General features: G+C 43.2%; 1 long non-coding RNA gene across 1 annotated transcript; it reads left to right on the top strand.

Moving 5' to 3' along the window:
* The first annotated feature begins 966 nt into the window (after positions 1-966).
* LOC112606959 lies at positions 967-18,995 on the top strand. The gene is made up of 6 exons (XR_003115715.1): positions 967-1,120; positions 1,257-1,309; positions 8,241-8,412; positions 16,153-16,329; positions 17,001-17,065; positions 18,141-18,995. It is a non-coding gene; the product is annotated as an uncharacterized LOC112606959 (long non-coding RNA).
* The last annotated feature ends 416 nt before the right edge of the window (positions 18,996-19,411 follow it).

Raw genomic sequence — 19,411 nt, 5'->3', positions numbered from 1 at the left:
GGTCATTGCTGGTGGAGGGGTCCCACTCAGTGCACCCCTAGGAATGGCTCAGCCGCACTGTGGGTGTAAACATTAATCACATAACAGCCATTCTACATATTCCTTTTTTATTCTCCAGAAAGTGCCAGGAAAAGTCCTGCCCAGTCAAAAGTCTTCTTGTAGCTGGGCATCGAGAGTGATTGCCCCTCTCTCTCCTTGTAAGATTATGTTTGACAGCAATGAAAACCAACAGTTTAACAGCAGTAATCTCTTGGCAGGACAGATTGATATGAGCCTTGTCCCAAAACAAAGTAATCCTTTCAGGGAAGTGTATTTCAAGTTGAGCTCACGTTCCCAAGATGCTGAGATTCTTATGTGGCTGACACAGGAGCCGAGGCTGAGCCCCAGCCAGGGACATCCAACGATTGCCAGTAACACCACGGAGCTGAGTGAAGATTCAGGGGCTGAGTGTGTTCCTGAGTGCTTCAAACTGGGGGACCTGGAAACACCAGGGGACTCCTGGGGAAAGGCTGTCAACTCCAGCCTGCTCTTCCTAAGTGGCCTTGTTAGTGACTTCAACCCTAGCAGTGAGGCATGTGGGTCAGAATAACATTCCCTTTCTTTTCCCTTCACCTCTTTTTTCTCCACGGTTCCTTTCCATAACTTCTTTATTTGCTGCCTAGAGGAGCTTTCTGGACATTTTGTCTGCAGGAATCATGATATGTCACCTGTGCCTGACAACTTATGACCTCACATGCCTGGTCTTCTACGCCAAGGTAGCTGTAAAGACTTGCTTTCTAGGCTGGGTTTCCCTGCACAGGCCCGCTGAACCACTCAAACCTCAGAGGTGGAAGTGCCCAGCGGTCCACGTGGTCAGTTGGGGATAACGGAGTCATTTCTGCAGCCCAACTTCTGAAATTCCACAAGAGGGCGCCCAAGGGCTCCCAGGTCTGGCCACACCCGGTGGCCATGAGGCCGGAAGGTGGCGCTGTTGCTTTAGCCATCAAGAAAGGCAAAGCTGTGAACACCGGAATGGGGACGTCCCTGGGTGCGGAGGGTGATACCTAGAGGCGATGCTGTGCCTGTGGCGGCCACACGGTGCCACCCACTCCGGGGAGCAAAGCCAAGCGCCGGACGCGGGGTATGGGAGAGAAGAGCCACCTGACTCAAGGGAGGGCGCTGGGTGAGGAGCCAGCCTCCTCCGGCTCCGATTCCCGCTGCTCTGCTGCTTTGCCCGGAGGCCTTGAAGGAAGTCATTCACTCTTCCTCCCCCACAGCTTCCTAGGCCTTCCGTGTGCTCAGCGGAAATTCACAAACTCTCTGGTGGCAGGTGAGCTTTGGATTCAGGAATGAAAAGACAAAGCCCTGTCCTGGGTGAATGGAAACGGGAGGCAGGCGCATCATCAGAAAGTCACCGTGTGAGGAGAGACGTGGCGGCACAGAGGTGCACACAGCAGCCCCCAGAAAAAGGACTTCCCCCCGCCTGGGGAAGCCGGGCTGGCAGGGCTGGGCCAGCGAAGCCTTCCTGGTGGTTCTAGGCAGTTTGAGGTGTTAGCAGTCGCCTTGGGAAAGATGAGGAAAAGGCAGTGTAGGCCAGGCGACGGCCGGAGCAGAGGCAGCGCGGCAGTGCTGGCATGTGGGTGGGCGGTGGTAAGGAACGCGGTGGATGAGGATGCAGGGAGCAGATGGGCTGGGTTGCAGGCTGGGCCCCCTGGCCCTCTATGGGTTTTGTGATCAACATGCTTTGTGGAGTTACAACAAGCAATGGTGGCCCTAACACATACATTCATTTACAGGTCCATAAATCTGCATTCATAGAGATGAATGAGTAATCCCCAGGGTGAAGGAGAACTGGAAGAGACACTGGAGCCAGGTCCACCCTTGGCCAGGTTTTACCTTGACTTGGCGTCATCACTAGGCACTGGGTTTTTTCTCTCTCCTTCTTCCCTGACCAAGAAATACACCAAATTCATTATGATATCGACTTGTCATGATCTGAAATTGAAGAGCAACCATATATTTATTTGGCAAGATAAATACACACATTCTTTACATAAGATTAGTAGCCGTCAGTTTCTGAAAGCATATATTGTCATTTATTTGTCAAAACAAAGCTACATGCCCACATGGTATAGATGGGAAAGATGAGGCCCAGAGCTCAGGTGCATGGCTGAGGTCACCCAATTCGAGGATGGTGGTGCTGGCACTTCTGTCTGGGCTGCTTCACCTGGCCACACACTCTCCACTCCATGCAGGCCGCACCTCTCTGGGGCCTAGCAGGGTTTATCGCCCAGCTTAGTATCACTAGTACCGAGTGCACTCATTCTGTGAAAGACATGGCACCGTGATCTGTAGGGTCTAAAGCTAAGAGTCCATGTCACATACAGAATGGCACTGTTCACAGAAAGAGGACAGATGCTGCACGGCTGGTCTCAGTTGTTCATTCTGAACCCCCACACTCCAGCGTGAGTACCAAATGGTCATGAGCATTGATGGAGTGTACCATGTACCTGAGTTCTAAAGACACAGGACTGTGTCTGAGCTGCCACAACAGAATACCATATCAAGTGGCTGATAAGAAAAAAAAAAAAAAAAACCTTTCTCACAATCTGGAGACCAAGGTTCAATGTCAAATGATAGCCCGTTTCCTCATAGACCCTATCTTCTCACTGTAACCTCACACGTCAGAAGAGATAAACAAGCTCCCTTACGCCCCTTTTATAAGGGCACTCATCCCATTCATGTGGGCTCTACCCTCAAGACCAAATCACCTCCCAAAGGCTCAACCTCCTAATATCATCACCTTAGTGTTTAGGATTTCAATGTGTAAATTTTGGGGGGACACAAACGTTCAGACCAAGGATAGGATGGGTTCTCAAATGTACTACTTTATATGATTAGCAACCACAACACGTGGCTAGAGCAGTAAGATGCTTGTTGGCATTTGTGACTATGTTGCAGGAAGGGCCATCCAAGAGTGTCTATGACTTGGTGCACCCTCAGTTCAAATGGCATCTTTCCCAGATGCTCAGTCTCCAAACAGAAAGCAGCCTGAAGTTTCATGTTTTAAAGTTTCAGCTACAGAGATCCTTTGCCAGTGTATTGAAGTTTGTGGAGAGAATGTTTTTAATCAACAAAATGTACTGAAGTGATGTGCAAAGTTCCAGGAAGGAATAAAGCCCACCAATGAGGCAGAGAGAAGTGGAAGTCTAGCAAAGACAAATGAAGTACCCCATGCTCGACTTCACTGGAAAGAAGCTAAATCCAGCATGAGGATTGTGAAAAAAAACAGTTCCTGAGGAGAGAGCAAATGACAAGCAAATGGTCCACAGAATAACATATAAATTAGCCTCAGACTTCCTGAGAGAAGCTAAAGAGACCATGTCTCCAAAGCTCACAATCGCTGGACGATGATATTAAATCCCAAAGAGGGGAAATAACTTGCTCTAATAGCAATAGCTAACATCAGAGATGGCTCACAGCACGTCAAGGCCTGGTTTCAATGCTCTGTGTGGATTCACTCACTTAATTCTCCCGAAGACTGCATGAAGTGTGAGGATCCCCACCCCATGTACAGATGGAGGAGTTGAAACTTGGAGAGAGAAGTAACTCACCCCACTTACCCAGTTAGTAAAGGGCAGAGCTGGGATTCAAACCCAGGCAGCCTAGCTCCCAGTGGATCCTTGCAACCAATTTATTTATTGCCAGCTCCAAGTACAGCAGCAAATCAACAACGGAGCCAAGATTAAAACTCTGATAATGACCCAGCTCCTAGTTTCTGTTCTTTCCACCATTTCACTCTTTCCCCAAATAGGTCCAGAAGACTCTCTCCTCAGAGCAGTGGCCCTTGCTGGTCCCTCTGTCTGAATGCTCCCCTCTTAGATTTGCAAAGAGCCTGCCCCTTCAATTGCTTTTCTGACCACCCCCAACAAAATAGCAACACCATCCCACTCTCTGTAACCCTGGCATGTCTACTCCCTACTCTGCTTCATTCACTGGTAACCATATCACCACCTACTATACTATTACTATATTTACTTTTTTTTTTTTTTTTTTTTTTTGGTTTAGTGTCTTCTCCTACTAAAATGCAAGCTTCACAAAGAGAAACATCTTTGCCTTCTTCCATGCTAATATCTCCAGTGCCTGGCACATATAAACGTTTGGTAAACATTTAATGAATAACTAAATGAATAAAGAAATGGGCAAATCATAAATAAATAAATTGCATGTGCAAAGCAAAGAACTCAGGCACTCCGTGCCATGGGTCAGAAGTCCTACTTGATAGCTTGTTACTGAGATGCTATGCAAACATCCAAATCCAGTTCAAATTCTACCTCCTTCAGGAAATCTTCCAAATATTTCCACTCACTGAGTTACTAACTGAGAGCTGAGTCACTCCAGGAATTTTCTATTAAGCTGTAGGAACTTCTGAAAGGGAGGATGTAATATATCAATTACCAGCAATTAACACTTTTGAATATATTAAACAATACATGTACAACATTTTATAGATAACAGATCTGAACTAAAATACAGCTGGCATGGAGTGGCACAAAGAACATGCCAGTCATGGTGCTAGGTACTTTGCATGCTGTACTAATTGCTAAATATTCCCAGCTTTGTGCCTTCCTGGCACCTGTGAGAATTGTACTTCCCAAACTCTTCCTGGTTGAGTGATACCATGTGACCAGTTCTAGCCAATCAGACATGAGCAAACCTGCTATTCACTTTAAAGTGCTAATGAGACATCCTTCAGAGCTCTCTTTTCCTTTTGGCTTAGTCAACCAGTAACCTTCAAAAAAGTGGTTACGGGGCTGCTCAGTCAGCCTGAGTCCCTGAAGACCCCCATGTCTCCAGTCTTATTCCAGCTAAACTGCACAGCAATCTTTTGAGGTAATCTGTGCTATCTTCATTCTACAGATAAAGGAAAGGGCTTCGAGGTAAGAAGTGATTTGCCCATGTCACACAGGTAGTAAGCAACAGCCAGGAGTGGAGGACAGGTCTGATGCTAGAACCTGTAACTTTTACCTACTTGTATTCTCTCTCCCAATCTTACAGAATAAAAATAAGGAATACGACAATGGGAATATCAGCTGTTTCCTGGAAAACAGAAGCTTTGTTTGGGCACCACAGCTTTGGGCTGTTGGGGGTTAAGAAGAGTCAGTAGGACACTGGGATCATGGGAAATAATTATAAAAACTGGTGGTGTAAGGCAGGAAGTGCCACTGACAACATTCTCCCAGTTTGTATTTTTGTTTGTTGGAGAATTAGAATCCTTGGTCTTTGGTAGACAAAAACTACATGATTATCTCAATAGATGCAGAAAAGGCCTTCAACAAAATTCAACAGCCCTTCATGCTAAAAACTCTCAATAAACCAGGTATTGATGGAACGTATCTCAAAATAAGAGCTATTTATGACAGACCCACAGCCAATATCACAGTGAATGGGCAAAAACTGGAAGCATTCCCTTTGAAAACTGGCATGAGACAGGGATGCCCTCTCTCACCACTCCTGTTCAACATAGTGTTGGAAGTTCTGGCCAGGGCGATCAGGCAAGAGAAAGAAAGGATATTCAATTAAGAAAAAAAGAAGTCAAATTGCCTCTGTTTGCAGATGTCACGATTGTATATTTAGAAAACCCCATCATCTCAGGCCAAAATCTCCTTAAGCTGATAAGCAACTTCAGCAAAGTCTCAGGATGCAAAATCAATGTGCAAAAATCGCAAGCATTCTTATACACCAATAACAGACAGAAAGCCAAATCATGAATGAATTCCCATTCACAATTGCTGCAAAGAGAATAAAATACCTAGGAATACAACTTACAAGGGATGTGAAGGACCTCTTCAAGGAGAACTACAAACCACTGCTCAACGAAATAAAAGAGGACACAAACAAATGGAAGAACATTCCATGCTCATGGATAGGAAGAGTCAATATCATGAAAATAGCCATACTGCCCAAGGTGATTTATAGACTACCCCATCAAGCTACCAATGAGTTTCTTCACAGAATTGGAAAAAACTACTTTAAAGCTCATATGGAACCAAAAAAGAGCCCGCATTGCCAAGACAATCCTAAGCGAAAAGAATAAAGCTGGAGGCATCACGCTACCTGACTTCAAACTATACTCCAAGGCTACGATAACCAAAATAGCATGGTACTGGTACCAAAACAGAGATATAGACCAATGGAACAGAACAGAGGCCTCAGAAATAACACCACACATCTACAGCCGTCTAATCTTTGACAAACCTGACAAAAACAAGAAATGGGGAAAGGATTCCGTATTTAATAAATGGTGCTGGGAAAACTGGCTAACCATAAGTAGAAAGCTGAAACTGGATCCCTTCCTTATACCTTATGCAAAAATTAATTCAAGATGGACTAAAGGCTTAAATATTAGACCTAAAACCATAAAAACCCTAGAAGAAAACCTAGGCGATACCATTCAGGACATAGGCATGGACAAGGATTTCATGACTAAAACACCAAAAGCAATGGCAACAAAAGCCAAAATTGACAAATGGGATCTAACTAAACTAAAGAGCCTCTGCATAGCAAAAGAAACTACCATCAGAGTGAACAGGCAACCTACAGAATGGGAGAAAATTTTTGCAATCTACCCATCTGACAAAGGGCTAATATCCAGAATCTACAAAGAACTTAAACAAATTTACAAGAAAAAAAATCAAACAACCCCATCAAAAAGTGGGCAAAGGATATGAACAGACGCTTCTCAAGAGAAGACATTTATGCAGCCAACAGACACATGAAAAAATGCTCATCATAACTGGTCATCAGAGAAATGCAAATCAAAACCGCAATGAGATACCATCTCACAGCAGTTAGAATGGCGATCATTAAAAAGTCAGGAAACAACAGGTGCTGGAGAGATAGCAGGTGGAGAAATAAGAACACTTTTACACTGTTGGTGGGACTGTAAACTGGTTCAACCATTGTGGAAGACAGTGTGGCGATTCCTCAGGGATCTAGAACTAGAAATACCATTTGACCCAGCAATCCCATTACTGGGTATATACCCAAAGGATTATAAATCATGCTACTATAAAGACACATGCACACGTATGTTTATTGTGGCACTATTCACAATAGCAAAGACTTGGAACCAACCCAAATGTCCATCAATGATAGCCTGGATTAAGAAAATGTGGCACATATACACCATGGAATTCTATGCAGCCATAAAAAAGGATAAGTTCATGTCGTTTGTAGGGACATGAATGAAGTTGGAAACCGTCATTCTGAATAAACTATCACAAGGACAGAAAACCAAACACCGCATGTTCTCACTCATAGGTGGGAATTGAACAATGAGAACACCTGGACACAGGGTGGGGAACATCACACACCAGGGCCTGTCAGGGGCTGGGGAGCTGGAGGAGGGATAGCATTAGGAGAAATACCTAATGTAAATGACGAGTTAATGGGTGCAGGAAACCAATATGGCACATGTATACATATGTAACAAACCTGCACATTGTGCACATGTACCCTAGAACTTAAAGCATAATTTTTTTTTAAAGTATATAAAAGTATATAAAAGACTCCTTGGTCTTTGGTCTGATTCTTTCTCACTGCACATGCATCAATCAGGAAGTCAACACATAGAGTGAGCTCTTCCTTTGGGTGCGCAGTGTGCTGAGGGCATCTTGATGGGCCCAGCACTCACAACCCCACTTTCAAGGACCTGCAGGCTTTTCTGTTGACCCCCACTTCTGCTTTAAGCTTTTAAACTTCTATTTAAGTTTGTGTGTCTATTTAAGTTTGTGTGGTTCTATTCCTTGTGCACCCAGAGTTCTACTTGTTCATGTGGTTGTTAGGTATAGAGATGGGAAAGCGTCTCTGAATACACAATACAGAGATATGTTACACATGTGAACCTGGAGGATCGGGGGTAGGATACCGTCTGTCTCTAGTCTCATATTCCGTTTTTAAAGGAGGGAAGATATAAATGTATTTCCACCAACATGGAGATTCATTAGGAGAAAGGGGCAGAGAATCGGATTCTGAAAAGGAGCCACTATAAATACTATAACCAAACAGAATCTGCCAGGCTAGAGGGAATTGCACCTCCTCACGGCACAAGATTAGCTAATGCCAGGGAAGCTATTGGAGTGCTTCTGAAGAAATCAAATTGTTGTTGTTATGATTATGCTGTTAGATATTTCTTTCTTGAGATTCTAAATGGGTTTGTTTAGTGCCTTATTGGTCCATTCCTGCATCTCTGCTTCCAGAACCCAAGAACAAGTTTTCTGGATCACATAGGCTCCTCTGCTGCTTCCTCAGAAACAGAGAAGGTACTTGGTGCTGAAGAAAGAGAAAGAGACAGAGACTGGGAAGGAGAAGGAAGTCGGCAGAAAGAAGAAAGAGGCACAAGAAGGAGAGAAGGGGAGCTAAAAGCAAGAGGTAAGAACAGATCTCAGTTCTTCATTTCTGCTTGAGGACTCATTGAGGCATTGCATTGGTTTAGGAGAGCAAATGAGGTGTGACGTGTTATAGAAAGTGGATCTTAAAGCTCTTACTGTAAATAACCCATAGTAAGTAAAACTTTTGCTAGGCAAGAAAAAAGGTATCTAAAGAGAAAAGAGACGTTGACCCACATAGAACAGACCATTATTGTAGAAATGGGAAGGGCCAAACCATTCTCATGCTGAGCATAAATTTCCCCCTCTCTAAGGCGATTGACCATCTGAGTTTGTTTGGGAACTGTTTTGGTTTTAGCAGTGAAAGTCTTGGATCCCCAGGAATTCCCTCAGGCCCAAGCAAACTAGGATGGTAGGTCACCCCACCCCTGCCTGAAATGTCCTCCTCCCATGCCACCCCTCTCACCTCACCTCTTAATGAAGGTGTCCAGCTGCGACTTTAAACACAATCTCCTCCACAGAGTGTTCCATGATCCTCAAGCAGAACTGGTTCTTATCTCTGTGTTCCACGGGGCCTTTTACATAACTCAACAATAGCACTTACTAATCGTACGCTGTTTCCCACTAAAATGTCTTTCTCTCTGACACAGTGTAAACTCTTTAAAAGTAATAATCTCATATTTGAATCTCTGGTTCATATAATTTTCTGATTATATGAATGAATAAACAAAGGAGCAAAGGAAGTTTGAGAAAACTACGCGTAAATTATTCACTACTAAATATTAAACATTACTTGAGATATTCCCACCAGCACCGAACTACCTGGACATGAGAGCAAATTCTGAAGGTCTGGATCACAGGCAGACAAACAGGAATGTTTGGAAGGCAGAAGCCTCCCGCACAACGTTTTTCACCTGCTGCTAATATGCTACCCATAGTTTCCACCATTAAAAATCTATTCTTTTGGGTTAAGCCAAATTTCTCCCTTGCATAGAACCTGCCCAGACTATTGTTTAAAATCTTATTTTGCTATTCACCCAGGTGACTGGCTTAGCATTCATAGCAATCACCCCAGCATTGAGGTCTTGCTCAAATAGCCTAAGGTACCTGGCAACATAGAAATGGCTATATTTCTAGATGATAAATACCTCAATTATAAGGATTAAAATGTTCTCTGGGATATTCTATTAAGTGGTTTGGTCCCAAAAGACCCCAAGCAAAGGCTTTGCTATTATTTTTTTGCTAACAATTCGGCTAGGAGGAGGACTGCGTCCCATCTGCTCATGAAGACTAAGTTGGTAAGAATTTGTGCTGTGCTCGTTAGAACCCAGATTACCTGCAACTGTATCTACCGTGGGTTCTGGGAGCTAAGTGGCTTCCCTAAGCCTGGACTTAAAGTGTTCTATGAGAAGTGTATTTCTTTCTAGAAGTGGGTGGAAGATGGAGGGGTAGGAACCATGTTGGGCACATCTGTGAAGAAAGAATGTGACAGACCTCTGGAAGTGTTGGCAATGGAAAGGTGTGGAAAGTGATATAGTCTGAGAGGGAACATTACGTGACCGGGGGAAAGAGGTTTCTTTGTGGGCAAAGGGAGGTAAGACATAAGAAGTCGGAGCGAATGGTCTTCAGAATAAATATCCAGAACCTCACTTGAAAACACCGGGAAGATATCACGGTGGCCCCAAGCAGAGAGGAGAGGCAACACAAGATTACATTTGCAGACTTAGTTATGAAATTGTATAATTTGAGGCCTAATTTGTTTTGAATGTTCCTGCCTTTTCGGCCTCTTTAGTTTATAATCTAAAACCATCTTGTGAAATAGTTTGAACCTGGATCTAAGTTGAACATGAAACACAGCTGAGTGTGAAAGAAAGTAAGTGTGCCACAAATCTGAATGAGAAATAACTTAAGATCATTCAATAAATCCCTAACTGGAACACTATGTGAAGGGCACGGAGCAAACTTTCACACCTCCACTCACCTGCCAGCCTGGGGTACAGAGGGGTCGGGGAGGGTACGGGGCAGAACTCTGCCTGCTGTGGTGAGAACTCGCCACGGGGACTGTGCAGGCCCAGCGCTGGATCAGGCGGGCAGATTCCTGCTCAGTGTGTGCCTACAGTCTGTCTGACCTAAAACAGGAGCCACTGGAGACTATTTTCTCTCAGTTGTAAACCTTACACATGATAACTGGCCAATGACATGAGGCTGATGGGTATAATATTAGATTATATGTGATATTTTACAGTAAACAGAGGATGAGCTCTGGAGCCATGCAGACCTGGACTTGAATCTCAGCTCTGTCCTTCACCCCTCTGTGATGCAGGGAGTGGATTCAACCACTGAACCTTATAGAGCTTCAATTACCTACAATTAAAATGAAGATGACTATCACTCTTACATCAGGCTTGGATAGGCACATCAAGGAATGGCGAGAGTGAAATGTCCAGTGTAGAACTCAGCTCATGGTAGGTATTCACATTGATTCCTTTCTCCTTAGGAGAGGTGAGATTCACAAAGACACTGAGGCATTTACTGATTTCTACACCCACTCAGGCCACTGTCCTCTCATCTGGATGACCTCAATATCCTTGTCTGGCCACACGGACTGTGACTGGAATCAGAGACGAGCCGTTGACTGCTAGCTCTTGTCAATTAGCTACTCAGTGACCAGAGTGCATGCACTACATCATAAATCTCATTTCAAATCTCTGTTTGGAATCCTTCAATGACTTCACGTTCCCAGCTCTTTTGCAGGCCTTCAGCAGGCCTTCGGGAGACCTTCCTGGGCTGGCCCCTGCATCCTGCTCCCGTTCAGGCTCACAGACTTCAAACACACCCTTCCTGCCCTCCAGCACACTGAGGAGGCACACACATCTATTCCTACAGTTCCCCAACGGGCTCTCCCTTTGCACAATTTGCTCCTGTGCCTGAACAGCTTCCCCTATCTCTCTTCCACATGCCATTTGTCTGTTTGGATAGCTGTAATCCATCTTTGGGATTCAGTTTCCATGTCACTTCCAGTTTTCTCCAGCCAACGGCTATTTCTCATTCAGTTTGTGGCACACTTTCTTTCACACTCAGCTGTTTGCTCTTTGCGGCACTGTGTGCATGCACCCACCATAACAAGTAGTGCATGACTGCTTGGGCTTCTGCAAACTCTACTGTGAGCCTCTGTGAGCAGAGCTTGTGTCTTGTTTACTGCTGTCCTCCCAGCACAGAGAATAGCATAGAGGAGAGACCCAATAAATACAATTTGTAAACTTCTAGTTTAAAGTAATGATGATAGACTCAAAGAAAAATTGCAAAAACCTTTCCTAGCTTTCTCTTACATTCACATCTTATAAAACCTTAGTAAAACTATTAAAACCAGCGAATTATCATTTATACAATACTCTTAGCTAAACTACAAACCTTATTTGAATTTCACCAATTTTCCCACCAGTGGCCTTTTTCTTATCCGCATTGCATTTAATCAGTATGTCTTCTTAATCTCCTCCAATCTGTGAGCTAGGTCCTCAGTCTTTCTTGTCTTTAATGACATTGATATAATTTTATTTTATAGAATGTTCCACCATCTGGGTGTGTGTCTGGTGTTTTCTCAAGGTTCGATGGAGGTTGTGCCTTTTTAGCAATACGCACAGTGGTGTTATGTCCTTCCCAGTGCATGGTATCCAGAGGCACATGATGCCCCTGTGTCTTACGCTGGTCATTTGCTTGTGCGGAAGGCTGTCAGGTTTCCCCTCTGTAAAGTTAACTGTCTTTCCCTTTGCAATTAATAAGCATCATGTGAGGAGATACTTTAAAATTGATAAATATATTTTAATACATCAAAGGGCAGAATCTGAAAGAAAGACAATTAAAAATATAAGTATGAGTTCTGTACGTGCATTTTAAAAGCATACAGTAAGGATAAAATAGAGAAAATGAGATACCAAATGAGACAGCAGGATGGATTTAGGCCACCAGCATCGCTGCACTTTCAGTCTCATTCAGAGAACTATAGCTTCTGGGTCCTGGGGTTGAGAGTCCTCTTCCTTTTGCCCAGGAGACCACCCTGGGATAGCATGTTTAGATCCGGGCACCATCCTTGAAGTTAAATACAGTCACATTGAATCAAAAGTGCATTTACGTTACCCAAATGCTACCATGCAACCTCGGCAAAAGAGAAAGACAACCATCTAAATTGTGTTTACAAGAGAGTAATCCTCGTTATATGTTTGTGCATCCAACCCTTCTTTATCCTACTAATCTCATATTTTATATTTACATTTTAAGAACAACCAAATGGGTTTTCAAGAGTGAAGTGACTTAACACAATTTTCTCTTATGCTCATTGTTCTCCACAGAGAACAATTCCTTTGAAAAATGTGACTCCAATATGTAACAAATGAGAGCCTGTCCAGAGAGGTGAGCAAAGAGATTTTGGTCTGCTGGGGAAGATTAAAGGAATGGCAGGTGCTCACATTTAGAAAGGCAACACTCACCAAAGTGCAGAGTAGTCATCTTACTCAACCCGGGCTGACTAACAAAATGCCATAGACAGACTGGCTTTAACAACACACATTTACTTTCTCACAATTCTAAAGGTTGGGAAGTCCAAGATCCAGGTGCCAGCCAGTTTAGTTCTGTTGAGGGCCCTCTTCCTAGCTTGCAGATGTCCTCCTTCTCACTGTGTCCTCACATGGTGGAGAGAGAAGGGCACATGAGAGAGAAAGGGAATTAAGAATAAGGGTGCAAATTCTACCAGATCAGGTCCCTACCCTTATGGCCTAATTTAACCTTAATTACCTGCATAAAGGCCCTATCTCCAAACATAGCCACATTGGAAGTTAGGAATTCAACACAGGAATTTGTGGGGGACACAAACATTGAATCCATAGCTGTAGTTATCCTCAAATGTTTCTTAGTCCATTACTTGTGTAACAGGATGTTCAAGTGGGACTTCTCTTTATTGTCTCACTGTCTGCTAAAGCCCTAACACTAAGCACAATAGGTGCCAACTACCTTCAAATTTAGAGAAAGGGGCAACACCAATAATTTGTTCCGCTTGCACTGGTCTATCACTCATCTCCAGATGATATAAGAAAAGACTAAATATCCATTAGGGAGGAGCAACAAATGGTAAGCTTTCTTCAGAAAGAAAGTTGTAGCCTGGGCAACAAAGTGAGACCCCATTTCTCAAAAAAAAAAAAAAAAAAAATCAGCCAGGTGTGGTAGTACATGCCTTTGGTCCTAGCTACTCAGGATCTGAGATGGGAAGACTGCTTGAGTCTAGAAGATTGAAGCTGCACTGAGCTTTGATTGCACCATTGCACTCCAGCCTGGGCAACAGAGCAAAATTCTGCCTGAAAAAAAAAGAAAAGAAAAGAAAAGAAAGTTGTGTGCTGAAATGCCCTCCTAATCCTCCACTATTCAGGCCAACTGAGATGAGTTTCAAATAATCTCTAACAGGCTTGCCATATATTCCTTGGAAGTGGGGCAGATTCTGGAACTGGTATCTGAGTCACACTTACTTGGAAGAAAATCTGAAGGAGGGAGTCTCTGGCTGTGGGCAGGGAGTAGAAGCTGTGCTGGCAGACTGAAGGGAGCTATGCGAATGGCAGGGCAAAAACACATTTCCTAAGGTCCACATGCGAACCTGAGGAAGAAACCAGCATGAGGCAGATTGAAAACTCTATCCAAGAGGACCACAGGAATTAGGGAGTGCAGGGTGGACAACCCCAGCAGAAGGAGACTGCAGTGAACCACCAGCCATGGCCTGGGAGAATGTCATTAATTTCTAGCCAAAGGAGACATCCCTGCACCAGAAAACTGCAGTTGGAAGTCTGCAAAGGAGGAGCTTAGAAGAACCCAGAGACATACCCATGAAAGAAAGGAGGAGCACTTGGGTGCTCAACTCAGAGAGCACCTACCTGGGCCTGCCAAATAAGGAAGACCTTTCCCATCCACTGCCCTTCTCCTTCTACCCTTGGCCAGCCCTGAAGGAGCCAACAGCAACATGAAGAGTGGGAAGTAGACCAGCCAGGAGGACAAAGAGAAGAGGCAAGTCTCTGCAAGTTTCCCAGCCCCAGCCAGGGCAAAGGTAGTGATTGAGAGCTTGGAGTTTAATAAAATATTGAACTGGGCTTTTAATATCTGCAAAAGACCAGAATATTCCATGGGATTTGCAGGAAGGAAGAAGGAATTGAAAAAAGTTATAACACAAAGTGGAGGAAAAATAAAGTTTCCTTCTATTAACACTGATCCCTATACAGCCAACTTTCTGGGTGTGCTTACCTGTAAAGCCACACAGAGCTCTGCAGTTAGAAGGGTTCCACCCTTGGCTTAATGCTCTGTTGCCATCTTGAAATTCTTAGTAGTTTTTAACATGGGCCCCACATTCTCATTTTGCACTGGGCCCTGCAAATTACATAACCAGTCCTAGTTACGTATATAACAGGGACTTAGCCCTGTTCTATATGACCCCAATTGATAGAATGGAACCAATCAGTGGGAGGTAGGAAAAAAAACAGATTTTAGCTCAATACAGTAGTCCCCACTTATCCACAGGGAATATGTTCCAAGACACCCAATGGATGCCTGAAACCTAGGATAGTACCAACCCCAACTATGTTTTTTTCCTATACATACATACCTATAATAAAGTTTGAGGTGCAACAGCAAAACTACATGAATTTTTTTTTCTTCACAATTTCACCGGTAAAAAATTCATTCTCACTGTAGATCTCAGCAACCTTAATATTGTAATTTTTATTCTTTCCTTATTAAGTCAAGAGCTCTCACCTTTTCACTTAACAGAAGCACTTCCCAGCTTCTTTTAGGCGTGTTCAAATGGCCAGCATCACCACTTTTGTTCTTTGGAGCCACTGTTAAGTAAAATAAGGGTGACTTGAACACAAGCACTGCAAAACAAATGACAGTCAATCTGATAACCAAGACGGCTCCTATGTGACTCATGGGTGAGTAGCACAGACAGCATGGATACGCCAGACAACAGGATGATTCATGTCCTGGGTGAGATGGAGTAGGACTGCATGAGATTTTTATCATGCCATTCAGGAGGGCATGCAATTTAAAACTTATGTGTATTTCTGAGATTTGCCATTTACTATTTCTGGACTGCGGTTAACCACAGGTAACTAAAACTGTAGAAAGTGAAACTGCAGATAAGGGAGACTACTGTATCAGGACAAGTTTGTTAATACTCACAGCTACCCAGATTGGGATAGGCAGTGTAAAGGAGTCAGAGCTTCTGTTCATCAGAATCCATATGGCAGAGGTGGGTCAGCCTCTTGGCACTCTAGGGCCTCCAAAATCCTTTTTCAGCCCTGGGATTATCTGATTCTTCGATTAATGAATGTCTTTCAAGATGCCTACCTTACCAACTTAACCAGGAAATGAATTCACTAGTACTGTGACCAGGTAAGAGTATTTCCAAGGGCAGCCTATGAGCCCTCGGTGGATGGAGTTTCACTAATTCCCTCTGTTTCTGTCTAAGTTGTGAACTGTTTTCCTTTAATGAGAACATTATTGCCATTACTCACTGTATTTTTTTTTTTTGATCATTGTTAGTTGGATCTTATTATGGCTGGCACATCATGACTCCTTTATTCTAAGAAAAAGGCTTTTAAGAAGTCCCAGAAAGTATCTAGGGCTGAAAGCCACTTTCATTAATCATTATTTTGACAAAGAAGTATAAACAAACTGACAAATACTGTTTAAATTTAACATTAAAATTTGATGTGTATGTCTCAGTTATTGTGGTTGTCATTATTATTTTTAGTCAGGGAGATGGTTCCAGAAGAAAAGAAAGTCAGTTGCTTTCTGAGATCAGGTGGGAAGTTTATCCCGTCAGCTCCACCTTCAGAGTGCTAGTCTCTGGAGCCACAAGGACTGAAACTCTGCTTCAGAGAGCCACCACTGATGACAACCATCAGGCTCAAGAGCCAAAAAGAACTGGGTATGCTTGATCATGCTCGTTAAACGCGTTTCGCTACTGACTCACTTCTCCTGCATGTTGGAAAACGTTGAGTTTCTTTCATACCATATTTTGGCCTTGACCTTTGTAGCATTTAGCCTCCCTACAATGGGGTCTATGTGTTTCCACACCCTCAGAGTGGGCCCCTAATTATAGCTATCCATTAAACTGTCAGAAAAAAATCTCCAACTCAATCATGTCTTTATCAAACTCTGGCTGTCAGTGGGGTCAAGTTAGGCGTCAAGTCTGACCTGCCCAGAGCCCCTGTCATGTGCTCATCTCACACTCACTGGGGTCTTTGTGACCAGGCTGGCCAGACAGCCACCTGGCCACCCCCAGTCCAGTCCCCTCTCCCACTGCATTGCCCAGACAGGGTGGAGCCAAGGGAGGCTCTCGAGCTCAGATAATGGGGCTGACATAATGTAAGGCCTCCTCCTTGACCTTATCTTGGGGAATTTTGTGCAAAGAAGTTATATGGGGTTGGCAAAGCCCTAAATTGGAAATGGGGACTCTACTAAACAGAGAGGAATCTAGTTTCAGGAGAAAAAAAGTATTCAACTTGGACCTGCTTTTGGAGATTATATAATAGAATCAGAGGATCTTATCACTACAAAGGAAATTGTACCTGTCTAACCCTTTATTTTACATTTCAGTGCAAATGTGACCGAGGGACTTGGGTTTTACATTTATTGCCGAGTCTGGTTTTCTTGAGTTTCAGGTGAGTCATATTTTAAAGGGAGCTCCGTAAGAATAAGGTTAATCCAAGGTTGTCATATGTGGCTTTATATTGTTCTCTAGTTGGTTCACACAAATTTGTTTTGTCTCCCTTACAAGATCATAAAATTCCCCAAGGATAAAGGTTATTTCTCCTCCATAGCCCATAGTGTTAAGAAAGAACTTTAAAGTATTTGTTGAGAGTTAGCAATGCTCTTTACTCATTTTTTCTGTATTTGAGTGTGTGTATGTGTTCCTGTGTGTCTCCCCAGATTACTTATAAACACTACCTGCAAATTAAAATAGAACCACCATGTTTTATTGCCAGTTCTATTACCGCATTTAAAAGATGAGGACATTGAGATCCAGGGAAGTTAAGTTACTTGCAGAAGAATGTTCAACTAGAATACGATTTAAACTCAGATCCACTTACTGCCCATTCAGTATTATCCCCACAGTACAAAGTCCCCTTCTTGTTATAACCCATTAGTAGATAAATGTTGATGGGTACAAGAAAAGAAGACATCAGAAATAGGTGGGGTGAATCAGCCCTTAACTATTAACATTACTATTGTTATTAGCAATACCTTAAATATTACCCTGCCCATACAGCTGTTAGACTTTATTAAGATAAACACTCTTAACAGTTTCATGTATACCCCCACATAAACAATAACTGAAAGCAAGTTTGTGCCATATATATATGTGCATTTATATATGAATATATATTCATTTTCAGTTACACACACACACACACACACACGCATTTTCCATTACACAAGAGGAATTTTGCCATATATATTGCTCTGTACTTTACTTTTTTCAGTCGATATTCCTTAGAGATCTTTCTATATCAGCACATGCAGATCTAATTCATAGTTTTCAAAGGGCAATTATGGTTGGGTATACCATGACTTATTTTAACCACTCCCCTACTCATGGGCACTTGGGTTGTTTCCAGATTTGTGCTAAGAAATGTGTACCTTTAACAACCTCTCCTGGAGGGATTTTAAGTCACTAGCCTGACATGAGATCAGTATTTCGAAATCACCAATAGTCTTATGCCTTTATTTTTACAGATGATAAAATTGAAGCCCAGAGAAGCTTGGGAGCCTCAACTATTAATGGAAAAACCATAACTAGAACTCAGTTTTCCTGAGACATTTTTTACTATTCATTCCACTGCCCTTGGGTCACTCCAGGGCACTGAGCACACTTGCTTTGGCTATTTGGAGAAGAGGCCAATAAACACAACTGGCTTCATCTCCAGGGACACCCAATATCTGGCAGCCCTCAGCCCCAGTAGAGTCTTTGTTGAAAGAACTGATTCATGGACCAGGCGCGGTGGCTCACGCCTGTAATTCTAGCACTTTGGGAGGCTGAAGCGGGCAGATCACAAGGTCAGGAGATCGAGACCATCCTGGCTAACACAGTGAAACCCCATCTCTACTAAAAATACAAATTTTGTGTATATATATATACACACAAATATATATATATATAGCTGGGTGTGGTGGCAGGCACCTGTAGTCCCAGCACTTTGGGAGGCAGAGGCGGGCAGATCACAAGGTCAGCAGTTTGAGACCAGCCTGACCAACATGATGAAACCCCGTCTCTACTAAAAAAAATACAAAAATTAACTGGGCGTGGTGGTGCACACCTGTAATCCCAGACACTCAGGAGGCTGAGGCAGGAGAATTGCTTGAACCCAGGGGGAGGAGGTTGCAGTGAGCCGAGATCACACCACTGCACTCCAGCCTGAGTGACAGAGCAAGACTCTGTCTCAAAAAAAAGAAACGAAAGAAAGAACTGATTTATGAAAAGATTCTTATCATGATTTTCATTTTACTAGTCCAAAGATCACTGAGTTTAAACTCCCTATTTTAGTAGATGAACCAAAGAGCCTTGAATAAAGACGTAATTCAATAAAAACTTAATCCTCTCATAAAATGGAATATTCTCTGGTTCCCCAATGAACCCCAAAACTTATTAGATTTCTTCTGCAGATGATGTGAAATGGGTTATTTTACCTAACTAACCCCATTATGCCTTTAAAAATACATTATTATTTAAATGTTTACATTTCTTTTATCCTGCAAATGTACAAAACAGCAAGCCTAGCGTTTCTGGGAAAGCCGGAGCTGGTAGAGGGAGTGATCACATGGGGAATTTTCAGTTGCTCATTCAGGAATTAGGAACAAAAAGCAGATTGGGGTAGTCCACATGTAGCTCACAGATCATCCCATGCAGGCAGTTCCTGCACGTACTGCATAAGGAATTTCTTGCGAGGAGGAGGGAGCAGCCAAGACAAGAGCTTTCTAGGGGTAAGGATCTGAAGGCTGTGCTGACT

Source organism: Theropithecus gelada, chromosome 14 (genome assembly GCF_003255815.1).
Source record: "Theropithecus gelada isolate Dixy chromosome 14, Tgel_1.0, whole genome shotgun sequence".
Classification (NCBI taxonomy): Eukaryota; Metazoa; Chordata; class Mammalia; order Primates; family Cercopithecidae; genus Theropithecus; species Theropithecus gelada.
This window is presented reverse-complemented; position numbering and strand designations above follow the sequence as displayed.